Here is an 18,293-nt window from a genome sequence, read left to right on the forward strand (position 1 = left end):
GAGGTTTCACAGTCATTGGTTCGACGGAATCCTACTCGAAACCGCGTCCCTCCAACAAAACTTCAAGATTACGTCACTTTTACTGCTTGTCATCCTCTCTCCAAGTATGTCACTTATCATCGTCTTTCCTCAGCTCATGTGGCATTTCTCACCGCTATTTCTACTGTTCATGAACCTAAGAATTTCAAGGAAGCAAATTCTCAAGAAATATGGCGACAAGCTATGGGTGAAGAGCTTCAAGCTCTTGCTGAAAATCAGACTTGGAGTGTTGTTAAACTTCCTCCTGGAAAACAACCAGTGGGGAGCCGCTGGGTATATAAAACTAAATTTCACTCAAAAGGCACCATTGACAGGCATAAAGCTCGCCTTGTGGCCCAGGGATTTACTCAAACCTTTGGTGTGGATTACAAAGAGACGTGTGCTCCTGTTGCTAAGATGAATACAGTGCGTACTCTCCTCTCAGTTGCCGTAAATTGTGGATGGTCTATGAGTCAAATGGACGTCAAAAATGCTTTCCTTCATGGGGATCTTGAAGAAGAAGTCTATATGAAACTACCTCCAGGACATCCACAGAGTTCGGATTCTTCTTTGGTTTGTCACCTACACAAATCAATCAATGGGTTGAAACAATCTCCGCGTGCTGATTGGACCTCTATTTTGAGGTTCTAATGTCCTTTAATTAGGATGTTCTAGCACTTAGTTAATATATTTGATTGCATTTTAGCTTAATTTTACACTTACAAATGTTTCCCCTTGGTTTTGTAGGAATCGGACCTTGTTCGGGCAAGTTGGAGCACTTTTTGGGCACTTTTTGCTGTGAGGTGTCGGGACACTTCCCAAGGTGTCCGGACACTTTACCGTCCGGACATCCACAGTACCCGTCCGGACACTTTCTTCACAAATTGAGACAGAGGCTCACAAAGTTGGAGGCATGAAGCGTCCGGACACCCGTCCGGACACCTACGGCGAATCTGCAATTTTCTGCACCGAAATTTCAAGGGCATTTGGGGTAAATCATGTATGTAACCAATGGGAAACGATTTTATAAGGGTAGTTAGGTATTTTCTATTGTAAAAAGAGAAGAAAACCCTAAGATTTGGTTGGCTTCCTCATTATTCATTCACTTCTCCAACATGAAGCCACCATAGGAGTAGTGTAGATCTAGTTTCTCTCTCTAAGTTTTCTTTGTTGTTTTTGGTGCTTTCTCTTGATTTTGTATAAACTCTGATTTAGATGACAATAGATTGGATGTTTATTGCAACAATCATGAGTGGGTAGTTCTCTTTTCTAGTTTCTAGTCCCAAAACGGTGGGTGCTCGGTTTCGATTACTTAAGGTATGCTCAAAGAATCGTAGCTTCGATTTCTCTCTTTTAATTTCGTGATAGTTGTGTGATTGGATCTATGGGAATGACATATTTGCTTGTATTCTTGGATTGTCTAGTCTAGGGATTGCATCTAATGCGTTCGATTGAGAATTGTTAAACCCATTGCATGATTTCCTTAATTAATTGAGTTTTTCATTGCATAGCTATTAATTATGTGTATTGATGATGGGGTTTTGGGTTAAATTAGGAATGTGCATGGGAGAGTTATGGTTAATTGATCTTTGAGTGTGAAACTAGGGTGTTAGCCAAGCCAAGCCCCAAGGGGGAATATTAATTCATAATATTAGGTGCTTATCCCTTTGCGTTCATCGTAGATTAAGAGACCCGATGGCCTACATGTATGAATTGAAGTCTTATAACCCAATTCTCTTTGCATATGCATGATTGATAGTATCACACAATGCATTGTGTATGGTTGTGTGTGTTTGCAATGATACCTTGAGTATGAGAACCGAGTAGTCACCGGGACGGATTAGAGACTAGGTTTTTAATTAATTGTTTTAAATCCAATTTGTGCTTACTTTGATTACAAAATCGCTCATGCTACCGAGTCATTCGGCCCATTTCTTTTACTTGCTTTAATTTGATATTCATTGTGTTTATTAGTGTTAGCTAGTCATTTGCATATCATTCACTTCAAATTTGCATTGCTTCCTCGTGGATCGATACCGGACTCACCGGTTTATTACTTGACGATACCCTACACTTGGGGTAAGTACACACACACACTTTGGTGTCGGTCAAGTTTTTGGCGCCGTTGCCGGGGAAGCGAGTGTCAAAGACGGAGCTGGGTGGCTTGTAGATGCTAGCTTTATGCTATTAAACACCATCAAATAAGGAAGGAGCACAGTCACGCTTCAAGGGTAACTTCGTTCCTCCCTTTTACTTGCTTTGTAGTGTAGTCGATTTAGTGTAGTTGCTGAAAAAATAAAAAAAAAAAAAAATTTTTTTGTGAGGAGAACTTGGCGGATGGGGCTAACTTAGATTCCTGTGGGCGATGGATGCCACCTTGTTTGCTGCTTGGTAGTGATACGTTGTTTGAGAGAGCTTTGTGCATTTTTATTTTTATCACTACTTGCTACATCTTGGTGTGTTATTGTTCCTAAGGTTGATTGTTGCTCTATTCCTATCCTTGCTCTTGTTCTTGCTTAATATTGTTCTTGGTTGTTCATTAAAAAAAAAATAAAATAATCTTGTGTTACTTGACGTGGTTGAGTGCTACTTTTGTGTGTTACTTGCTATTGTTCCTTGCCATCATGTCTCAACCTAGAGATAATGTTAGTGGGCATGGGTATAATAGAGATGGGATAGGTGGTGATATAAATGTGAGTGATGCGGGGAGTGTACGTGGGGGTGATATGAATCTTGATGCATTGCGTCGTCTTTTGCAACATGTGAATATTGATGAGTTGATGAATCCGGTGCAAGGGCAAGATGTCCAAATTGGCAATGCCCAAAATTTGCAAAATGTTCAAGTTGAGCATGCTTTGCAAAATGCACCTCAACCACTTCAACAAGACAATGCGGCGCAATTTGCCCCACAAAATATCTACCCACCTATGTATTATCAAATGCCACAAGTGCCACAATATGCTCCATTCGGACAAAATTTACATGCACCTCCTCCTTTTGACTTCATTCATGCACATGAGTACCAACCCTTTAGGCAAGCACAATCTTCACACCAATGTATAGCTCCACCATCTTACCAACCATGCACCCCACCCCAAGAGAGATCACTTGAGGATACGCTTCAAATATTCATGGAAGCTCAATTGGAGGTTAATCAAAGGAGATTTGAATTTCGTGAGCAAACCAATAGAGCCTTGGAAGATTTAAGAAGCCAATTGACAAAGATCACTCAAACATTAGAATTTCAATTCGAAACTTCAAGTGAGGGGTTGGATGTGCAAGAACAAGAACAACCCATCATTACCTCAGGGAGTGGGATAGTAATTGACAATACCATGACTCCTAAGGTAAGTGAGGATGAGAAATTAGTGGAAGAAGTGGGTGGTGAGGTGAAAAATGTTGTAGTTGGAGATAAATCATGTCGAGACAAGGACAATTATCAAGTTGAAAAGGTTGAGGAAAAGAGCGAAGAGAAGAGAAATGAAGAGAAAGAGGAGAACAAAGTGAGACCAAAAGGGAATGAGTTACACCTTGGGAGGGCAATTGAGTACATCCCTAAGCTTTATATTCACTCTCATGTTAAGGACAAATTAAAGTTGACACTTGCACATGATTCAATTGAGGTTGTACTAGCATTGGTTGAGAAAGGTAGTAAACTTTTGATTGAGGGAGATGCTATGAAAGGAGTTTTGAAATCCTTAACTATTTACGGTGTGAGATTTTTGTCCTCTCTTTTAGGAGCTTTAGAGCCTTCCCCACTCAAAGTTGAGTCATACCAAGTGCATCTTCAAAAACCAAAAAAAATACCTTTACCAAGTGGATTTAAAAAGTCCTCTAAATGCTACTTTGCACAGAAATTTTTTACAGAAATTAAAAAAGTATGGCGTCCCAAATCCCAATTACAATTTTTTCCATGTGAGTTTCGGGAAAAAGGGACCGAATCATGCGTGGTCCGTCATGTTCCTCAACATGGGAGTAGTGATTATGAGGATGTTCTTGGGATCTCAAGGATCCCAATTCTCCCATGTGTCATGGTTAGACTCCACCCTTGTACCATAGTATGGTTGTGATTAGTTTTGATTTGATTTCAATTTTGGTGTGTTTTTGTATGTTCACAATGCATCTCACAATTTGTTCTTGCCTTGTTTTTCATTCTTGACATTGGGGACAATGTCTCATTTAAGTTGGGGGGTGAGTGAATTGTGAATTCATTGTGAAACTTGCTTTATTTTGGTGTGCTTTTGTGAATATTAAAAATTTGAAAATTTTGAAAAAAAATAAAAATAAAAATAAAAATAAAAATAAAAAGTCTTGTTGTGTCATGCTTGGATAGTGTGGTTGGTATTAATTTTTTCAGGATATGCTTCGTTTCTCATGATTCCGATCACTTTTGAAGAGTATGGTATGATTTCCTACCCTCTATCCTATTGTGTTGTGCTTTGTTGTTCATACATGCTAGATGGACTTTAGGAAGGGAATGGTAGATGCTTTTGGGGATTCACTACCAATTTCAACGTTAATTTCTTATTCTTGTTCACACGTGCAAGTGTATAGTAGGTTCCTTGGTTTCTTTTGCGAAATCGATGCATGTGATTGAGTGGGATGACTATAATCAATTTCTCTTGGAATGATTGAGACCTAGTTTGATATAGAATTGTGTAGTTGAGCAGACATCTTGGCATTGAAGCATTTGTATGACTGCGTTTTTGGATCTTTTGTCTGAAAAATTACCTTTTTACCCTTCTAATTCCTTTGAGCCATTCTTCATTGATATACATTGGGTTTTGGGTGATTCTCTTCATTGATATTCATTTGACATCTTAACGCGTGTTCTTCAATAGCTTTGTAAACATTACATTTGATTACTGAGAAGTGTGATTTTTGTATTTTGCCACTTGCTTGTGAACTTAGGATTGAAAGATTCACTAGGTTGAGAGATTTGAGCTTAGCCTATTCATTTGTGAGTGATTATAAGCCCTAAATTTCTTTAAGCCTCTTGATTTCACTTACAAGCCTTGTGTGAGCTATTTTCCTCAAATATTTCCCACCTTTGGTTGCAAGGTTGAGTAGGAGCTGAAAAAAAAAATAATAATAAGTTGGTAGTGATATTACCCTTTCTTATGTTGAAAAAAATTGAGGGTTGTTGTTCAAATGTTGTTCATTTTCGAGAAGAAAAGAGAAGAAAAAAAGTGCATAGGAAAAAAATCAAAAAGAGGTGTATGCAATAAAGTTAATCCTTTGTGTGTAAAGGATGAGAAGTGTTTGGATTTGTGGTGCAATGGAAGGGGTGACAAAATGAGAATTTAGCTCACATGTTTGAACTTAACCTTGCAACTTGTTACCTAGTTCCAAATTCTTCCTACCTTGTCTCTTAGCCACATTACAAACCATTTAACCTTTTGATGAATTTGATTCAAGGTAAACAAGTGAGTTGGCGGATGCATTAATTGTTCTTGTAGGTGATTTCTTTCTCAAAGCTATGCCCATCCAAATTATCTTTTATAAACACATACATTTAATTCAATTGTGTAAGTCATTCACTTACCACAATGCTTTTATGTTTTTGTGTACATTTGGGATTGCGGATTTATGAACACCAAAAGGGTCCATAACAAGGTTTTACTTGTGTGAATGTGTTGAGTTGTCTTGCTTGATTGCACATATATTTTACATATTATAAAATGTTCTTAGTCATCTTTGAGGGGATTGAGATTGGTTGTCTAAAGATTTTGCATGTTTTCGACTAGCGGGGGAATTGGGGGATTAGCTCTATTTCTTGCATGTGAGAACTTAAGAATAATTTATGGTGCTTTCAAAGTAATAGTGGATCCCTTGGTAAGTGTTTGTGGGTATCGCTCTGATAAGCCCTCACGAGACTACAACTCGTCCACTAGGGTGACCTAGGGGTTTAAAGGCTTGTTGCATGCGCTAAATGCAACCGTGATGCCTACGTCAGTGAGTTAGGATTTTATTTAGCAAATTTTAGTTTTAGGTAGTGGTTGCATTGCTAGGGACTAGCAACGTCTAAGTTGGGGGGTGTGATTGGACCTCTATTTTGAGGTTCTAATGTCCTTTAATTAGGATGTTCTAGCACTTAGTTAATATATTTGATTGCATTTTAGCTTAATTTTACACTTACAAATGTTTCCCCTTGGTTTTGTAGGAATCGGACCTTGTTCGGGCAAGTTGGAGCACTTTTTGGGCACTTTTTGCTGTGAGGTGTCGGGACACTTCCCAAGGTGTCCGGACACTTTACCGTCCGGACATCCACAGTACCCGTCCGGACACTTTCTTCACAAATTGAGACAGAGGCTCACAAAGTTGGAGGCATGAAGCGTCCGGACACCCGTCCGGACACCTACGGCGAATCTGCAATTTTCTGCACCGAAATTTCAAGGGCATTTGGGGTAAATCATGTATGTAACCAATGGGAAACGATTTTATAAGGGTAGTTAGGTATTTTCTATTGTAAAAAGAGAAGAAAACCCTAAGATTTGGTTGGCTTCCTCATTATTCATTCACTTCTCCAACATGAAGCCACCATAGGAGTAGTGTAGATCTAGTTTCTCTCTCTAAGTTTTCTTTGTTGTTTTTGGTGCTTTCTCTTGATTTTGTATAAACTCTGATTTAGATGACAATAGATTGGATGTTTATTGCAACAATCATGAGTGGGTAGTTCTCTTTTCTAGTTTCTAGTCCCAAAACGGTGGGTGCTCGGTTTCGATTACTTAAGGTATGCTCAAAGAATCGTAGCTTCGATTTCTCTCTTTTAATTTCGTGATAGTTGTGTGATTGGATCTATGGGAATGACATATTTGCTTGTATTCTTGGATTGTCTAGTCTAGGGATTGCATCTAATGCGTTCGATTGAGAATTGTTAAACCCATTGCATGATTTCCTTAATTAATTGAGTTTTTCATTGCATAGCTATTAATTATGTGTATTGATGATGGGGTTTTGGGTTAAATTAGGAATGTGCATGGGAGAGTTATGGTTAATTGATCTTTGAGTGTGAAACTAGGGTGTTAGCCAAGCCAAGCCCCAAGGGGGAATATTAATTCATAATATTAGGTGCTTATCCCTTTGCGTTCATCGTAGATTAAGAGACCCGATGGCCTACATGTATGAATTGAAGTCTTATAACCCAATTCTCTTTGCATATGCATGATTGATAGTATCACACAATGCATTGTGTATGGTTGTGTGTGTTTGCAATGATACCTTGAGTATGAGAACCGAGTAGTCACCGGGACGGATTAGAGACTAGGTTTTTAATTAATTGTTTTAAATCCAATTTGTGCTTACTTTGATTACAAAATCGCTCATGCTACCGAGTCATTCGGCCCATTTCTTTTACTTGCTTTAATTTGATATTCATTGTGTTTATTAGTGTTAGCTAGTCATTTGCATATCATTCACTTCAAATTTGCATTGCTTCCTCGTGGATCGATACCGGACTCACCGGTTTATTACTTGACGATACCCTACACTTGGGGTAAGTACACACACACACTTTGGTGTCGGTCACGTGCTTCGCACGCCAAGTTAAGTACCGTTCTTCAAGAGGTTGGTTTCTCTCGCAGTACAGCTGATTCTTCTTTGTTCATTCGTCATTCTTCCAATACTATAGTGGTGGTCCTAATTTATGTTGATGATCTTATTATTGCTGGGAATAGTATTGATGCTATTTCTCAACTCAAAACCACTCTTCAATCTCGATTTCCTATTAAGGATCTTGGTTCCTTAAATTACTTTCTTGGCATTGAAATGGCAGTTTCCAGCAAAGGTTTATTTCTAAATCAAAGGAAGTATATTCTTGATTTGCTAGAGGAAACCGAAATGATGAATTCAAAACCAGCATCCACTCCACTGGATAGCAAATTAAATCTTGATACAGCCAGTGAACCTTTACAAGGAGTTAGTGATTACCAACGGTTGGTTGGTAAGCTTATTTATCTCACTATTACTCGACCTGACATTGCTTATGGTGTAAGTCTTGTTAGCCAGTTCATGCACGCTCCTACTCTTTTCCATTTGGGCATTGTCAAATGAATCTTACGTTATCTCAAGGGTTCTATTGGTCATGGCATAGTTCTAGCTAAGCACGGTCACTTACGGATTACAGGATATAGTGATTCTGATTGGGCTGGAAATGCCCTTGATCGAAAGTCCACTTCCGGCTATTGTATGTTTGTTGGTGGAAATATTGTTTCTTGGCGTAGCAAAAAACAACATGTGGTTGCTCGTTCTAGTGCTGAAGCTGAATATCGTGCAATGGCATCCAGTGCATGTGAACTAATATGGCTTAAGAGTTTGCTCGCAGATTTGGGTTTTCCAAGTAGTCTTCCTATGACTCTTTTTTATGATAATCAGGCTGCTATGCATATTGCTGCTAATCCCGTGTTTCATGAACGTACAAAACATATTGAAGTTGATTGTTATTTTATTCGTCATCAAGTTCAGAATCAAGTTATTCAAACAGTTTACACTCGAAGCCATGATCAACTTGCTGATGTTTTTACAAAGGTTCTGTCTTCTGGTCATTTTCACCGATTATTGTCCAAGCTTGGCTCAATCAATCCTCTTGATCCAGCTTGAGGGGGAGTATTGACATTAAATCCTCAAATTATGGCAATGTTCCAATCCGCATCGCAAAAAGCATTCAGCTGTATCGGACTAGTGGCAGAGAATAAAATACCTTGTCCGGGGGCTTGCTTGATGTATCGCAATACTCGGTAAGCTGCTTCCAGATGTGGAGTACGGGGCTTATCCATGTATTGGCTAAGAATATGGACAACATACACTAAGTCTGGGCGATTTTCCGAACGCTTGAATTGCTAGGGGCTAGCAATAAGCTGGTTGGGGGTTGTGATAAGTGCCAAAAATATACATTTTTAATAATGAATTATTAAGGCATTTGTCACATAATTAGGGCTTGTGTCCACTACCATCTTAATCAAATTCTTGATTATCATTTGAAAGCCCACCACATGATTTGTCAAAATCATTTGACATCATTCCATGCATCACCATCATTATAGTACAAATTGGACATTCAATGATGGTGACTCCACTTAAATGCAATGATGGTGACTCCACTTATTTTGTCCATGTGGAGGTTTCATTGCCCACTCGGGATCCACCGTCATCGCCTCCATCATTGGCTGGACATGCAGGTACTTCTCACCCTTTATCTCATGTTATATCCTATGATAACTTGTCTCCTTCCCACAGGGCCTTTGCCACATCCATCTCAGCCATCAAAACACCCACCACCTTTTCCCAAGCTGTCAAGGACCCCCAATGGCGCCATGCTATGGACCAAGAGCTCCAGGCTCTCCAAGAAAATGGTACGTGGTCCCTCCAACCACTGCCACCGCACAAGAAACCTGTTGGCTGCAAATGGGTTTACAAAATCAAATTCAATCCTGATGGCACGGTTGAACGTTACAAGGCACGGTTGGTTGCCAAAGGTTACAGTCAGATTGAAGGTTTTGATTACAGGGAGACTTTTGCGCCGGTTGCCAAGCTCGTTACCGTCCGTCTCCTTCTTGCCGTGGCTGCCACCCAACATTGGCATCTTCGTCAGCTTGACGTCAATAACGCGTTTCTCCATAGCGATCTTGAGGAAGAAGTATATATGTCCCTACCTCAGGGTTTCGGACGAAAGGGGGAGACTCGTGTATGCAAGTTGCACAAATCTCTGTACGGGCTCAAACAAGCCTCTCGCCAATGGTTCATAAAATTGTCTACAGCACTCAAACTTGTTGGTTTTCATCAATCTAAGTCAGACTATTCACTCTTCATCCGAACCCGAGGTAGCATCTTCACTGCACTTCTTGTTTATGTTGATGATGTCATCCTCACAGGGAATAGTCTGCAAGACGTTGAGGACGTTACAAATGGTCTCATGAGACAATTTAAGTTGAAGGATCTCGGTGAGTTGAAATATTTCTTGGGTATAGAGATTGCACGTTCTAGCAAGGGGATTGCTATTTCACAACGTAAATATGCCCTTGAAATACTGGAGGATGCAGGCTACCTTGCTGCTAGGTCAGTCAACACTCATATTGAACAAAATTTATCCCTCAACAAGACTGATGGAGAGTGTATCAGCGATCCTTTTTCTTATCGAAGACTTGTTGGAAGGTTGATATACTTGACACTTACTCGCCCAGACTTAGTGTATGCTGTCCATATTCTTAGCCAATACATGGATAAGCCCCTTACTCCACATCTGGAAGCAGCTTACCGAGTATTGCGATACATCAAACAAGCCCCCGGACAAGGTATTTTATTCTTTGCCACTAGTCCGATACAACTGAATGCTTTTTGCGATGCGGATTGGGCTAGATGTCGAGACACACGTCGTTCCACCACAGGATATTGCATGTTCCTCGGACAATCACTGATCTCTTGGAAAACCAAGAAACAAAACACAGTGTCCCGCTCAAGCGCGGAAGCAGAGTATTGTTCCATGGCTTCAGCATGTTGTGAAATAACTTGGTTAAAGTACATTCTATGTGATCTTGGAATTAAGCATCCACAACCAGCTAGGTTGTATTGTGACAATCAAGCAGCATTACATATAGCGTCAAATCCAGTATTTCACGAACGAACGAAACACATAGAGATTGACTGTCATCTTGTAAGAGAAAAAATTCAGGCCGGTTTACTCAAGACATTTCACATCTCGACCTCGAAGCAACCGGCAGACATTTTCACGAAGGCAGTAGGTGTCCCACAATTTTCCATCTTACTTAGCAAGTTGGGCATAGTCAACATCTATTCCAACTTGAGGGGGAGTATTAAGGAGGATGTCCAGGAGGATATTAAGGAGGATATCAAGGAGAATGTTAAAGAGGATATCAAGGAGAATATATTATTGATTCCATTACCTTAAATGCATGCATAAATTAGGCAATGTTTCTAGTTGTTTGTCATTGTTTAAGCATGACTTAGTGCTAAAAGTAAGTGTACAAAAGGTTCTCTTCTCCTATATGTATCACTAACATAGACGTAAATGCATATACAATTTTTCTCAACACCATACACAATTCTTTTTCTCTGTTTTCTTCACATGGTATCGGAGCTTAGGCTTTCACCCTTCCTGTAAAACAACATCAACTGCAAATCATTATTTCACCTTACCTCCACACTCATGAGACCATTTGTAACGTCCTCAATGTCTTGCACACTATTCCCTGTGAGGATGACATCATCAACATAAACAAGAAGTGCGATGAAGATGCTACCTTGGGTTCGGATGAAGAATGAATAGTCTGACTTAGATTGATGAAAACCAGCAAGTTTGAGTGCTGTAGACAATTTTATGAACCATTGGCGAGAGGCTTGTTTGAGTCCGTACAGAGATTTGTGCAACTTGCATACACGAGTCTCCCCCTTTCGTCCGAAACCCTGAGGTAGGGACATATATACTTCTACCTCAAGATCGCCATGGAGAAACGCGTTATGGACGTCAAGCTGACGAAGATGCCAATGTTGGGTGGCAGCCACGGCAAGAAGGAGACGGACGGTAACGAGCTTGGCAACCGACGCAAAAGTCTCCCTGTAATCAAAACCTTCAATCTGACTGTAACCTTTGGCAACCAACCGTGCCTTGTAACGTTCAACCGTGCCATCAGGATTGAATTTGATTTTGTAAACCCATTTGCAGCCAACAGGTTTCTTGTGCGGTGGCAGTGGTTGATATATATAGGGATCAAACATTACACCCTAAGACAAATGTTCCATAATTTGAGGAGCAAATTATGGGACAAAGGTTCCATAATTTGATTCATAATTTGAGGAGCAAATTATGCCATAGTTTGAGGAACAAATTATGCCATAATTTGAGGAGCAAAATTGGCCATAATGTGAGGATTTAATGTCAATACTCCCCCTCAAGCTGGATCAAGAGGATTGATTGAGCCAAGCTTGGACAATAATCGGTGAAAATGACCAGAAGACAGAACCTTTGTAAAAACATCAGCAATTTGATCATGGCTTCGAGTGTAAACTGTTTGAATAACTTGATTCTGAACTTGATGACGAATAAAATGACAATCAACTTCAATATGTTTTGTTCGTTCATGAAACACGGGATTAGCAGCAATATGCATAGCAGCCTGATTATCACAAAAAAGAGTCACAGGAAGACTACTTGGAAAACCCAAATCTGCGAGCAAACTCTTAAGCCATATTAGTTCACAAGCACTGGATGCCATTGCACGATATTCAGCTTCAGCACTAGAACGAGCAACCACATGTTGTTTTTTGCTACGCCAAGAAACAAGATTTCCACCAACAAACATACAATAGCCGGAAGTGGACTTTCGATCAAGGGCATTTCCAGCCCAATCAGAATCACTATATCCTGTAATCCGTAAGTGACCGTGCTTAGCTAGAACTATACCACGACCAATAGAACCCTTGAGATAACGTAAGATTCGTTTGACAATGCCCAAGTGCAAAAGAGTAGGAGCGTGCATGAACTGGCTAACAAGACTTACACCATAAGCAATGTCAGGTCGAGTAATAGTGAGATAAACGAGCTTACCAACCAACCGTTGGTAATCACTAACTCCTTGTAACGGTTCACTGGCTGTATCAAGATTTAATTTGCTATCCAGTGGAGTGGATGCTGGTTTTGAATTCATCATTTCGGTTTCCTCTAGCAAATCAAGAATATACTTCCTTTGATTTAGAAATAAACCTTTGCTGGAAACTGTCATTTCAATGCCAAGAAAGTAATTTAAGGAACCAAGATCCTTAATAGGAAATCGAGATTGAAGAGTGGTTTTGAGTTGAGAAATAGCATCAATACTATTCCCAGCAATAATAAGATCATCAACATAAATTAGGACCACCACTATAGTATTGGAAGAACGACGAATGAACAACGAAGAATCAGCTGTACTGCAAGAGAAACCAACCTCTTGAAGAACGGTACTTAACTTGGCGTGCCAAGCACGCGGAGATTGTTTCAACCCATAGATTGATTTGTGTAGGTGACAAACCAAAGAAGAATCCGAACTCTGTGGATGTCTTGGAGGTAGTTTCATATAGACTTCTTCTTCAAGATCCCCATGAAGGAAAGCATTTTTGACGTCCATTTGACTCATAGACCATCCACAATTTACGGCAACTGAGAGGAGAGTACACACTGTATTCATCTTAGCAACAGGAGCAAACGTCTCTTTGTAATCCACACCAAAGGTTTGAGTAAATCCCTGGGCCACAAGGCGAGCTTTATGCCTGTCAATGGTGCCATCCGAGTGAAATTTAGTTTTATATACCCAGCGGCTCCCCACTGGTTGTTTTCCAGGAGGAAGTTTAACAACACTCCAAGTCTGATTTTCAGCAAGAGCTTGAAGCTCTTCACCCATAGCTTCTCGCCATATTTCCTGAGAATTTGCTTCCTTGAAATTCTTAGGTTCATGAACAGTAGAAATAGCGGTGAGAAATGCCACATGAGCTGAGGAAAGACGATGATAAGTGACATACTTGGAGAGAGGATGACAAGCAGTAAAAGTGACGTAATCTTGAAGTTTTGTTGGAGGGACGCGGTTTCGAGTAGGATTCCGTCGAACCAATGACTGTGAAACCTCATGATTATTAATGGAAGCAAGCACCTCATGATTATTAGTGGAAGCAAGCACATGCACATCTTGGAGATTCTCGGACTGTTCGGCTGGAGCATTTTCAACCAAATTTTCAGCTAGCACATTTGGAAGGAGTTCAGCCTGTCCAGTTGGAGGATTTTCAGCTGCCTGGTGCGGAACAAACTCAGCAATATTAGGCTTGTGAGGAACCCCTTCAGAAATAATCTCGGATATAGGCAAGGGAAACACGTCCTCTAAATCATCTTGAGAATTTGTATAATAAGGTGTTGCTTCTTCAAACATAACATCTCTGGAGACAAATAATCTTCGAGAATCAGGATGATAACATTTATACCCTTTCTGGGTCGAAGAATACCCCAAAAAAATACACTTAGCAGCTCGGGCATCAAGCTTATCACGATGAGCTGCTTGTATATGCACAAAGCAAGTGCAACCAAATACTTTCAAGTGAGACACATCAATAGTTTTCTCCTGCAAAACTTCAAGGGGAGATTTAAAAGACAACACTCGGCTCGGAAGCCGATTAATGATATAAACTGCTGCTAATACCCCATAAGACCAAAAAACTTTTGGAACATGCATGTGAAGCATCAAAGCACGAGTTTTTTTCCAACAAGTCTCTATTTTTGCGTTCCGCTACTCCGTTCTGTTGAGGAGTACCAACACAACTAGTCTGATGCACAATGCCATGAGAATATAAATACTGTGTCATATTTTTAGACATGAAGAATTTTGTGCCATTATCAGAACGAAGTGTTTGAATTTTAGAGGAAAATTGAGTCTGAACAAGCATATGAAAATCTTTGAAGATATTCATAACTTCACCTTTTGATCTCAACAAGTACACCCAAGTAACACGTGAGAAATCATCAATAAATGTAACGAAGTATTTAAAACCATCAATTGATTCAAGAGTAGGTCCCCAAACTTCGGAGTGAACAAGTTCAAACATTCTAGTAGTTCTAGAAGAAGAAGACACAAAAGGTAATCTAGTAGATTTTGACGAATGGCAAATTTCACAAGAAATATAATTGGTATCAACATTTGGCAACAATTTAGTGAGAATATTATCTGAAGGATGTGCTAAACGTTGATGCCAGAGAACATGATCTGCCGAGGAAGAAGGAAAAAACGAGACTTGAGTACTTTTGCTAGGTTGAAAATTTCCTGAGATGTAGTAGAGACCTTGTAGAAAAAATCCTCTACCAATGATCTTCTTGGTGACAAGATCTTGAAAAAGTATCTCATGAGGAAGAAATATAACACAACAATTTAAAGCTTGAGTGAGTTTTCTAACCGAAAGTAACTTGACTGGAAAAGATGAAACATATAAAGCCATTGAAGTCACATCTTTAGACAACAATTTAAGTTTACCTTCACCAAGAACAGGAACACCATTCCCATTGGCAATTGACACATGGAATGGAGTAGAAAATTTTTTAAAGTCAGACAAATTGGTTAATTTATTTGTCATATGATCGGTGACACCAGAGTCAACAATCCAAAAATCATGCACGGTATTAAATTCTATAACAGTAGAGAATGCACTGAAAATACCTTCAAGATTGTCATTGGATTGATGTCCCGAGTCTGATAAGAACCCAGCAAACTTACCAAGGAGGGTTGTGGAATTAGAGTGTCCTATACCAGAAGCTCCATGTATTGAATTTGAGGTGTAATTTACTCTTCCCTTTTCCCTTCTCCTGAAGATAGGTTGCAAACTCATTTATAAGGGAAATTGGATTTGAGGTGTAATTTACCGTATCTCCCTTTAATGTTTCTACAACATGACCCGCTCCGATACCATGTAGAAAAAATAGGAGCAATTGTAGAAAAGAATAGGAGCAATATTTGGTGTGTATCTATATTGATCTAACATTACAATTACAACCTCATATATATAGGGATCAAACATTACACCCTAAGACAAATGTTCCATAATTTGAGGAGCAAATTATGGGACAAAGGTTCCATAATTTAATCCATAATTTGAAGAGCAAATTATGTCATAATTTGAGGAATAAATTATGCCATAATTTGAAGAGCAAAATTGGCCATAATGTGAGGATTTAATGTCAATATGGAATAATTTGTTCCTCAAATTATGGCATAATTTGCTCCTCAAATTATGACATAATTTACTCCTCAAATTATGACATAATTTGCTCCTCAAATTATGGAACCTTTGTCTCATAATTTGCTCCTCAAATTATGGAACATTTTTTTGTCTTAAAGGTGTAATGTTTGATCCCTATATATATGAGGTTATAATTGTAATGTTAAAACCAATATACATACACACCAAATATTGCCTCTATTCTTCTCTACAATTGCTCCTATTTTTCTACACTTGCCTTCCCATGGAAGCCTAGGAACGCCCCTCGAGAAATATCTCAAAATAGTATTCTACTATGAAACCACAAAGCCCAGAAGATCAAACTTGTTGTCAATAACAATAAATATGTTCAAAGGGTTTACAAATGTAATATCATCACTGTTAACGTAATGCCAAAAATCTTTTACCTTTCTAGCTTGTTCAAAGGTCATCAAACATGCCAAATAAGTGGAATTACACACACCTATCCACTTCAACAATTTCATCCTGGAGGTAATGAATCTAAAAGAGTGCACAAAGATGACAGAACCCATATGAGAAAACACCTCTTCAATATTAAAAGCTAATAACAAATCAAATTAAAAAATAAATAATACATAAACACGTGAACCAGCCTAAAGGAGCTACACTAAGAATAATAAACCTATCTAGCAAATAAACAGTCTTACTAGAATTAAGTATCTCAAATAAAAACCGGTAAAATAGATTACAGCACCTAATAAAACTGAAAACATAGATGTCCTTTGACAAGTACAGAGTACCAAATCGGTTCTTCAATCAATTTTTGAATCACTTCTTGAAATTCATTGTTGCTGGTGAGACACGAGTGTTACACTATCCAGTATCCATATCCACTCATTATTCAAAAATGAATAAATAAGAAAATATAAACATGAGTATACATAAAATACGATGCAATATTTCAATGTGGGAACATCTGAATGCACAAGCAACAGAAAAAATAAGAAGCAAATGCCAGAATCTCAGCTCCCATTAACTATTGGCAACGTACAGCACTGAAAACGCTATTAAAGGAGCACATCAGAGACTCTAATTTGTTGCCTTACATAAACTGTAGAGTAACACATAGCATATGGACAAGTGACGAACATGCATCCTTAACATCAAAAGCTGATGATAACAAATAAACTAGAAAATAAACCAAATTGCGAGCAAACTAAATAGGAACCACAGAAAACACTAAAAGGCCAAAAACAAAAAAAATGGTATTAAAGATGGGTTTTAATATCATTTGTTTACTTTTAGAATTAACTCCTGAATTTTACATATATGATTCATTAAAAAAAGAATATCAAATTCTCATTCAAAAAGAAAAAAGTAAAACAATTAATATAAATATGGTTAGGCATTGAGTACAAATGGGATTTCAATGTGGGAACATCTGAATGCACTAGCGACAGAAAAAGAAAGAAGCAAGTGCCAGAATCTCAGATCCCATTTTCTATTGGCAACGTACAGCACTGAAAACGCTATTGAGAGAGCACATCAGAGACTCTAATTTGTTGCCTTCCACAGATAATATGAATTCACATACACAGATGTAATAGAATAACACAAAAAACAACAGGACAAGACAAGACAAAAATTGAGTTCAGGCTCAGAAAGTGATGATTTAGATAGCATCAACAAGCTCAATGTGAGAGCTCTCATAGTTTGATGGTATTAATTTTAGTCATCACTGCCTCGAACAACATATTACTACGCATAAAAAAGAAAATTTTTAATATGCAATCACACAAGAAATCAGAGGGTAGGCCTCAGAAGCTAGAGGATATTGATGCATCAGAGAGTAATCTCAGATGGTACGGACAAATTCTCATACATCACAGGCCAAAGATCAGATCTTTGATCACAAACAAGAAAATAGAGAACACAAATATTTACAGAGGGAGAAAAAAGATGCGATCTTTAGTTACAACCGCTAGCAAGATTGGCGAACCATCGCTTCAGCAAAAGATCTGAAGACGTGCAGATAAAAGAATCACTTCAGTTGGGTGAGAATGTGAGACGCCGTGGTAAGTGTTGGATTTAAATAACAGGGGAAGGCTCGCTCACACTGAAACCCTAATGCCAATGTGCCATGTGAAAGTACCATATTGCCCCGTAAAATCTGTTTGCATAATTACCAAAATTTTGGAAAATCAAAAAATACCAAATTGAACCCAAAGACATAGAACGGTACCATGGTGGTAGGCTGGTAGTTTTAGAGATATAAACGATTGGTTTCAGTCAATTATTCCTCGGTTTTTTGATATAAAATTTAACCGATCAATCAATTTATTATCAATGATTATTTTGATTATTAATTGGTTTTATTAAAAAATATGTAATTTTTTAAAAAAATAATCGACATATCGGTTCAGTTGTGGATTAGACTATATTGCTAATTTTGTTTACCCCTTGGTGGTTGAAGGTGGGTTTGGAATGGGATGAGACTGAAAATGGTCCCGAGTTTTGATTCGTCTAACAAAAGGGTTGGCAAAAATGAAAGCTTGGCTCGTTTAAGGCTGAAC

General features: G+C 38.7%; 2 non-coding genes across 2 annotated transcripts; both read right to left on the minus strand.

Annotated features, from left to right (window-relative positions):
• Positions 1-17,373: 17,373 nt before the first annotated feature.
• LOC119990283 lies at positions 17,374-17,464 on the minus strand. The gene has a single exon (XR_005466006.1). It is a non-coding gene; the product is annotated as a small nucleolar RNA snoR116 (small nucleolar RNA).
• Positions 17,465-17,532: 68 nt separating this feature from the next.
• On the minus strand, positions 17,533-17,612 carry LOC119990284. Its single transcript, XR_005466007.1, has one exon. It is a non-coding gene; the product is annotated as a small nucleolar RNA snoR117 (small nucleolar RNA).
• Between the last annotated feature and the right edge of the window lie 681 nt (positions 17,613-18,293).

This window comes from Tripterygium wilfordii, chromosome 21, assembly GCF_013401445.1.
Source record: "Tripterygium wilfordii isolate XIE 37 chromosome 21, ASM1340144v1, whole genome shotgun sequence".
Taxonomy (NCBI): domain Eukaryota; kingdom Viridiplantae; phylum Streptophyta; class Magnoliopsida; order Celastrales; family Celastraceae; genus Tripterygium; species Tripterygium wilfordii.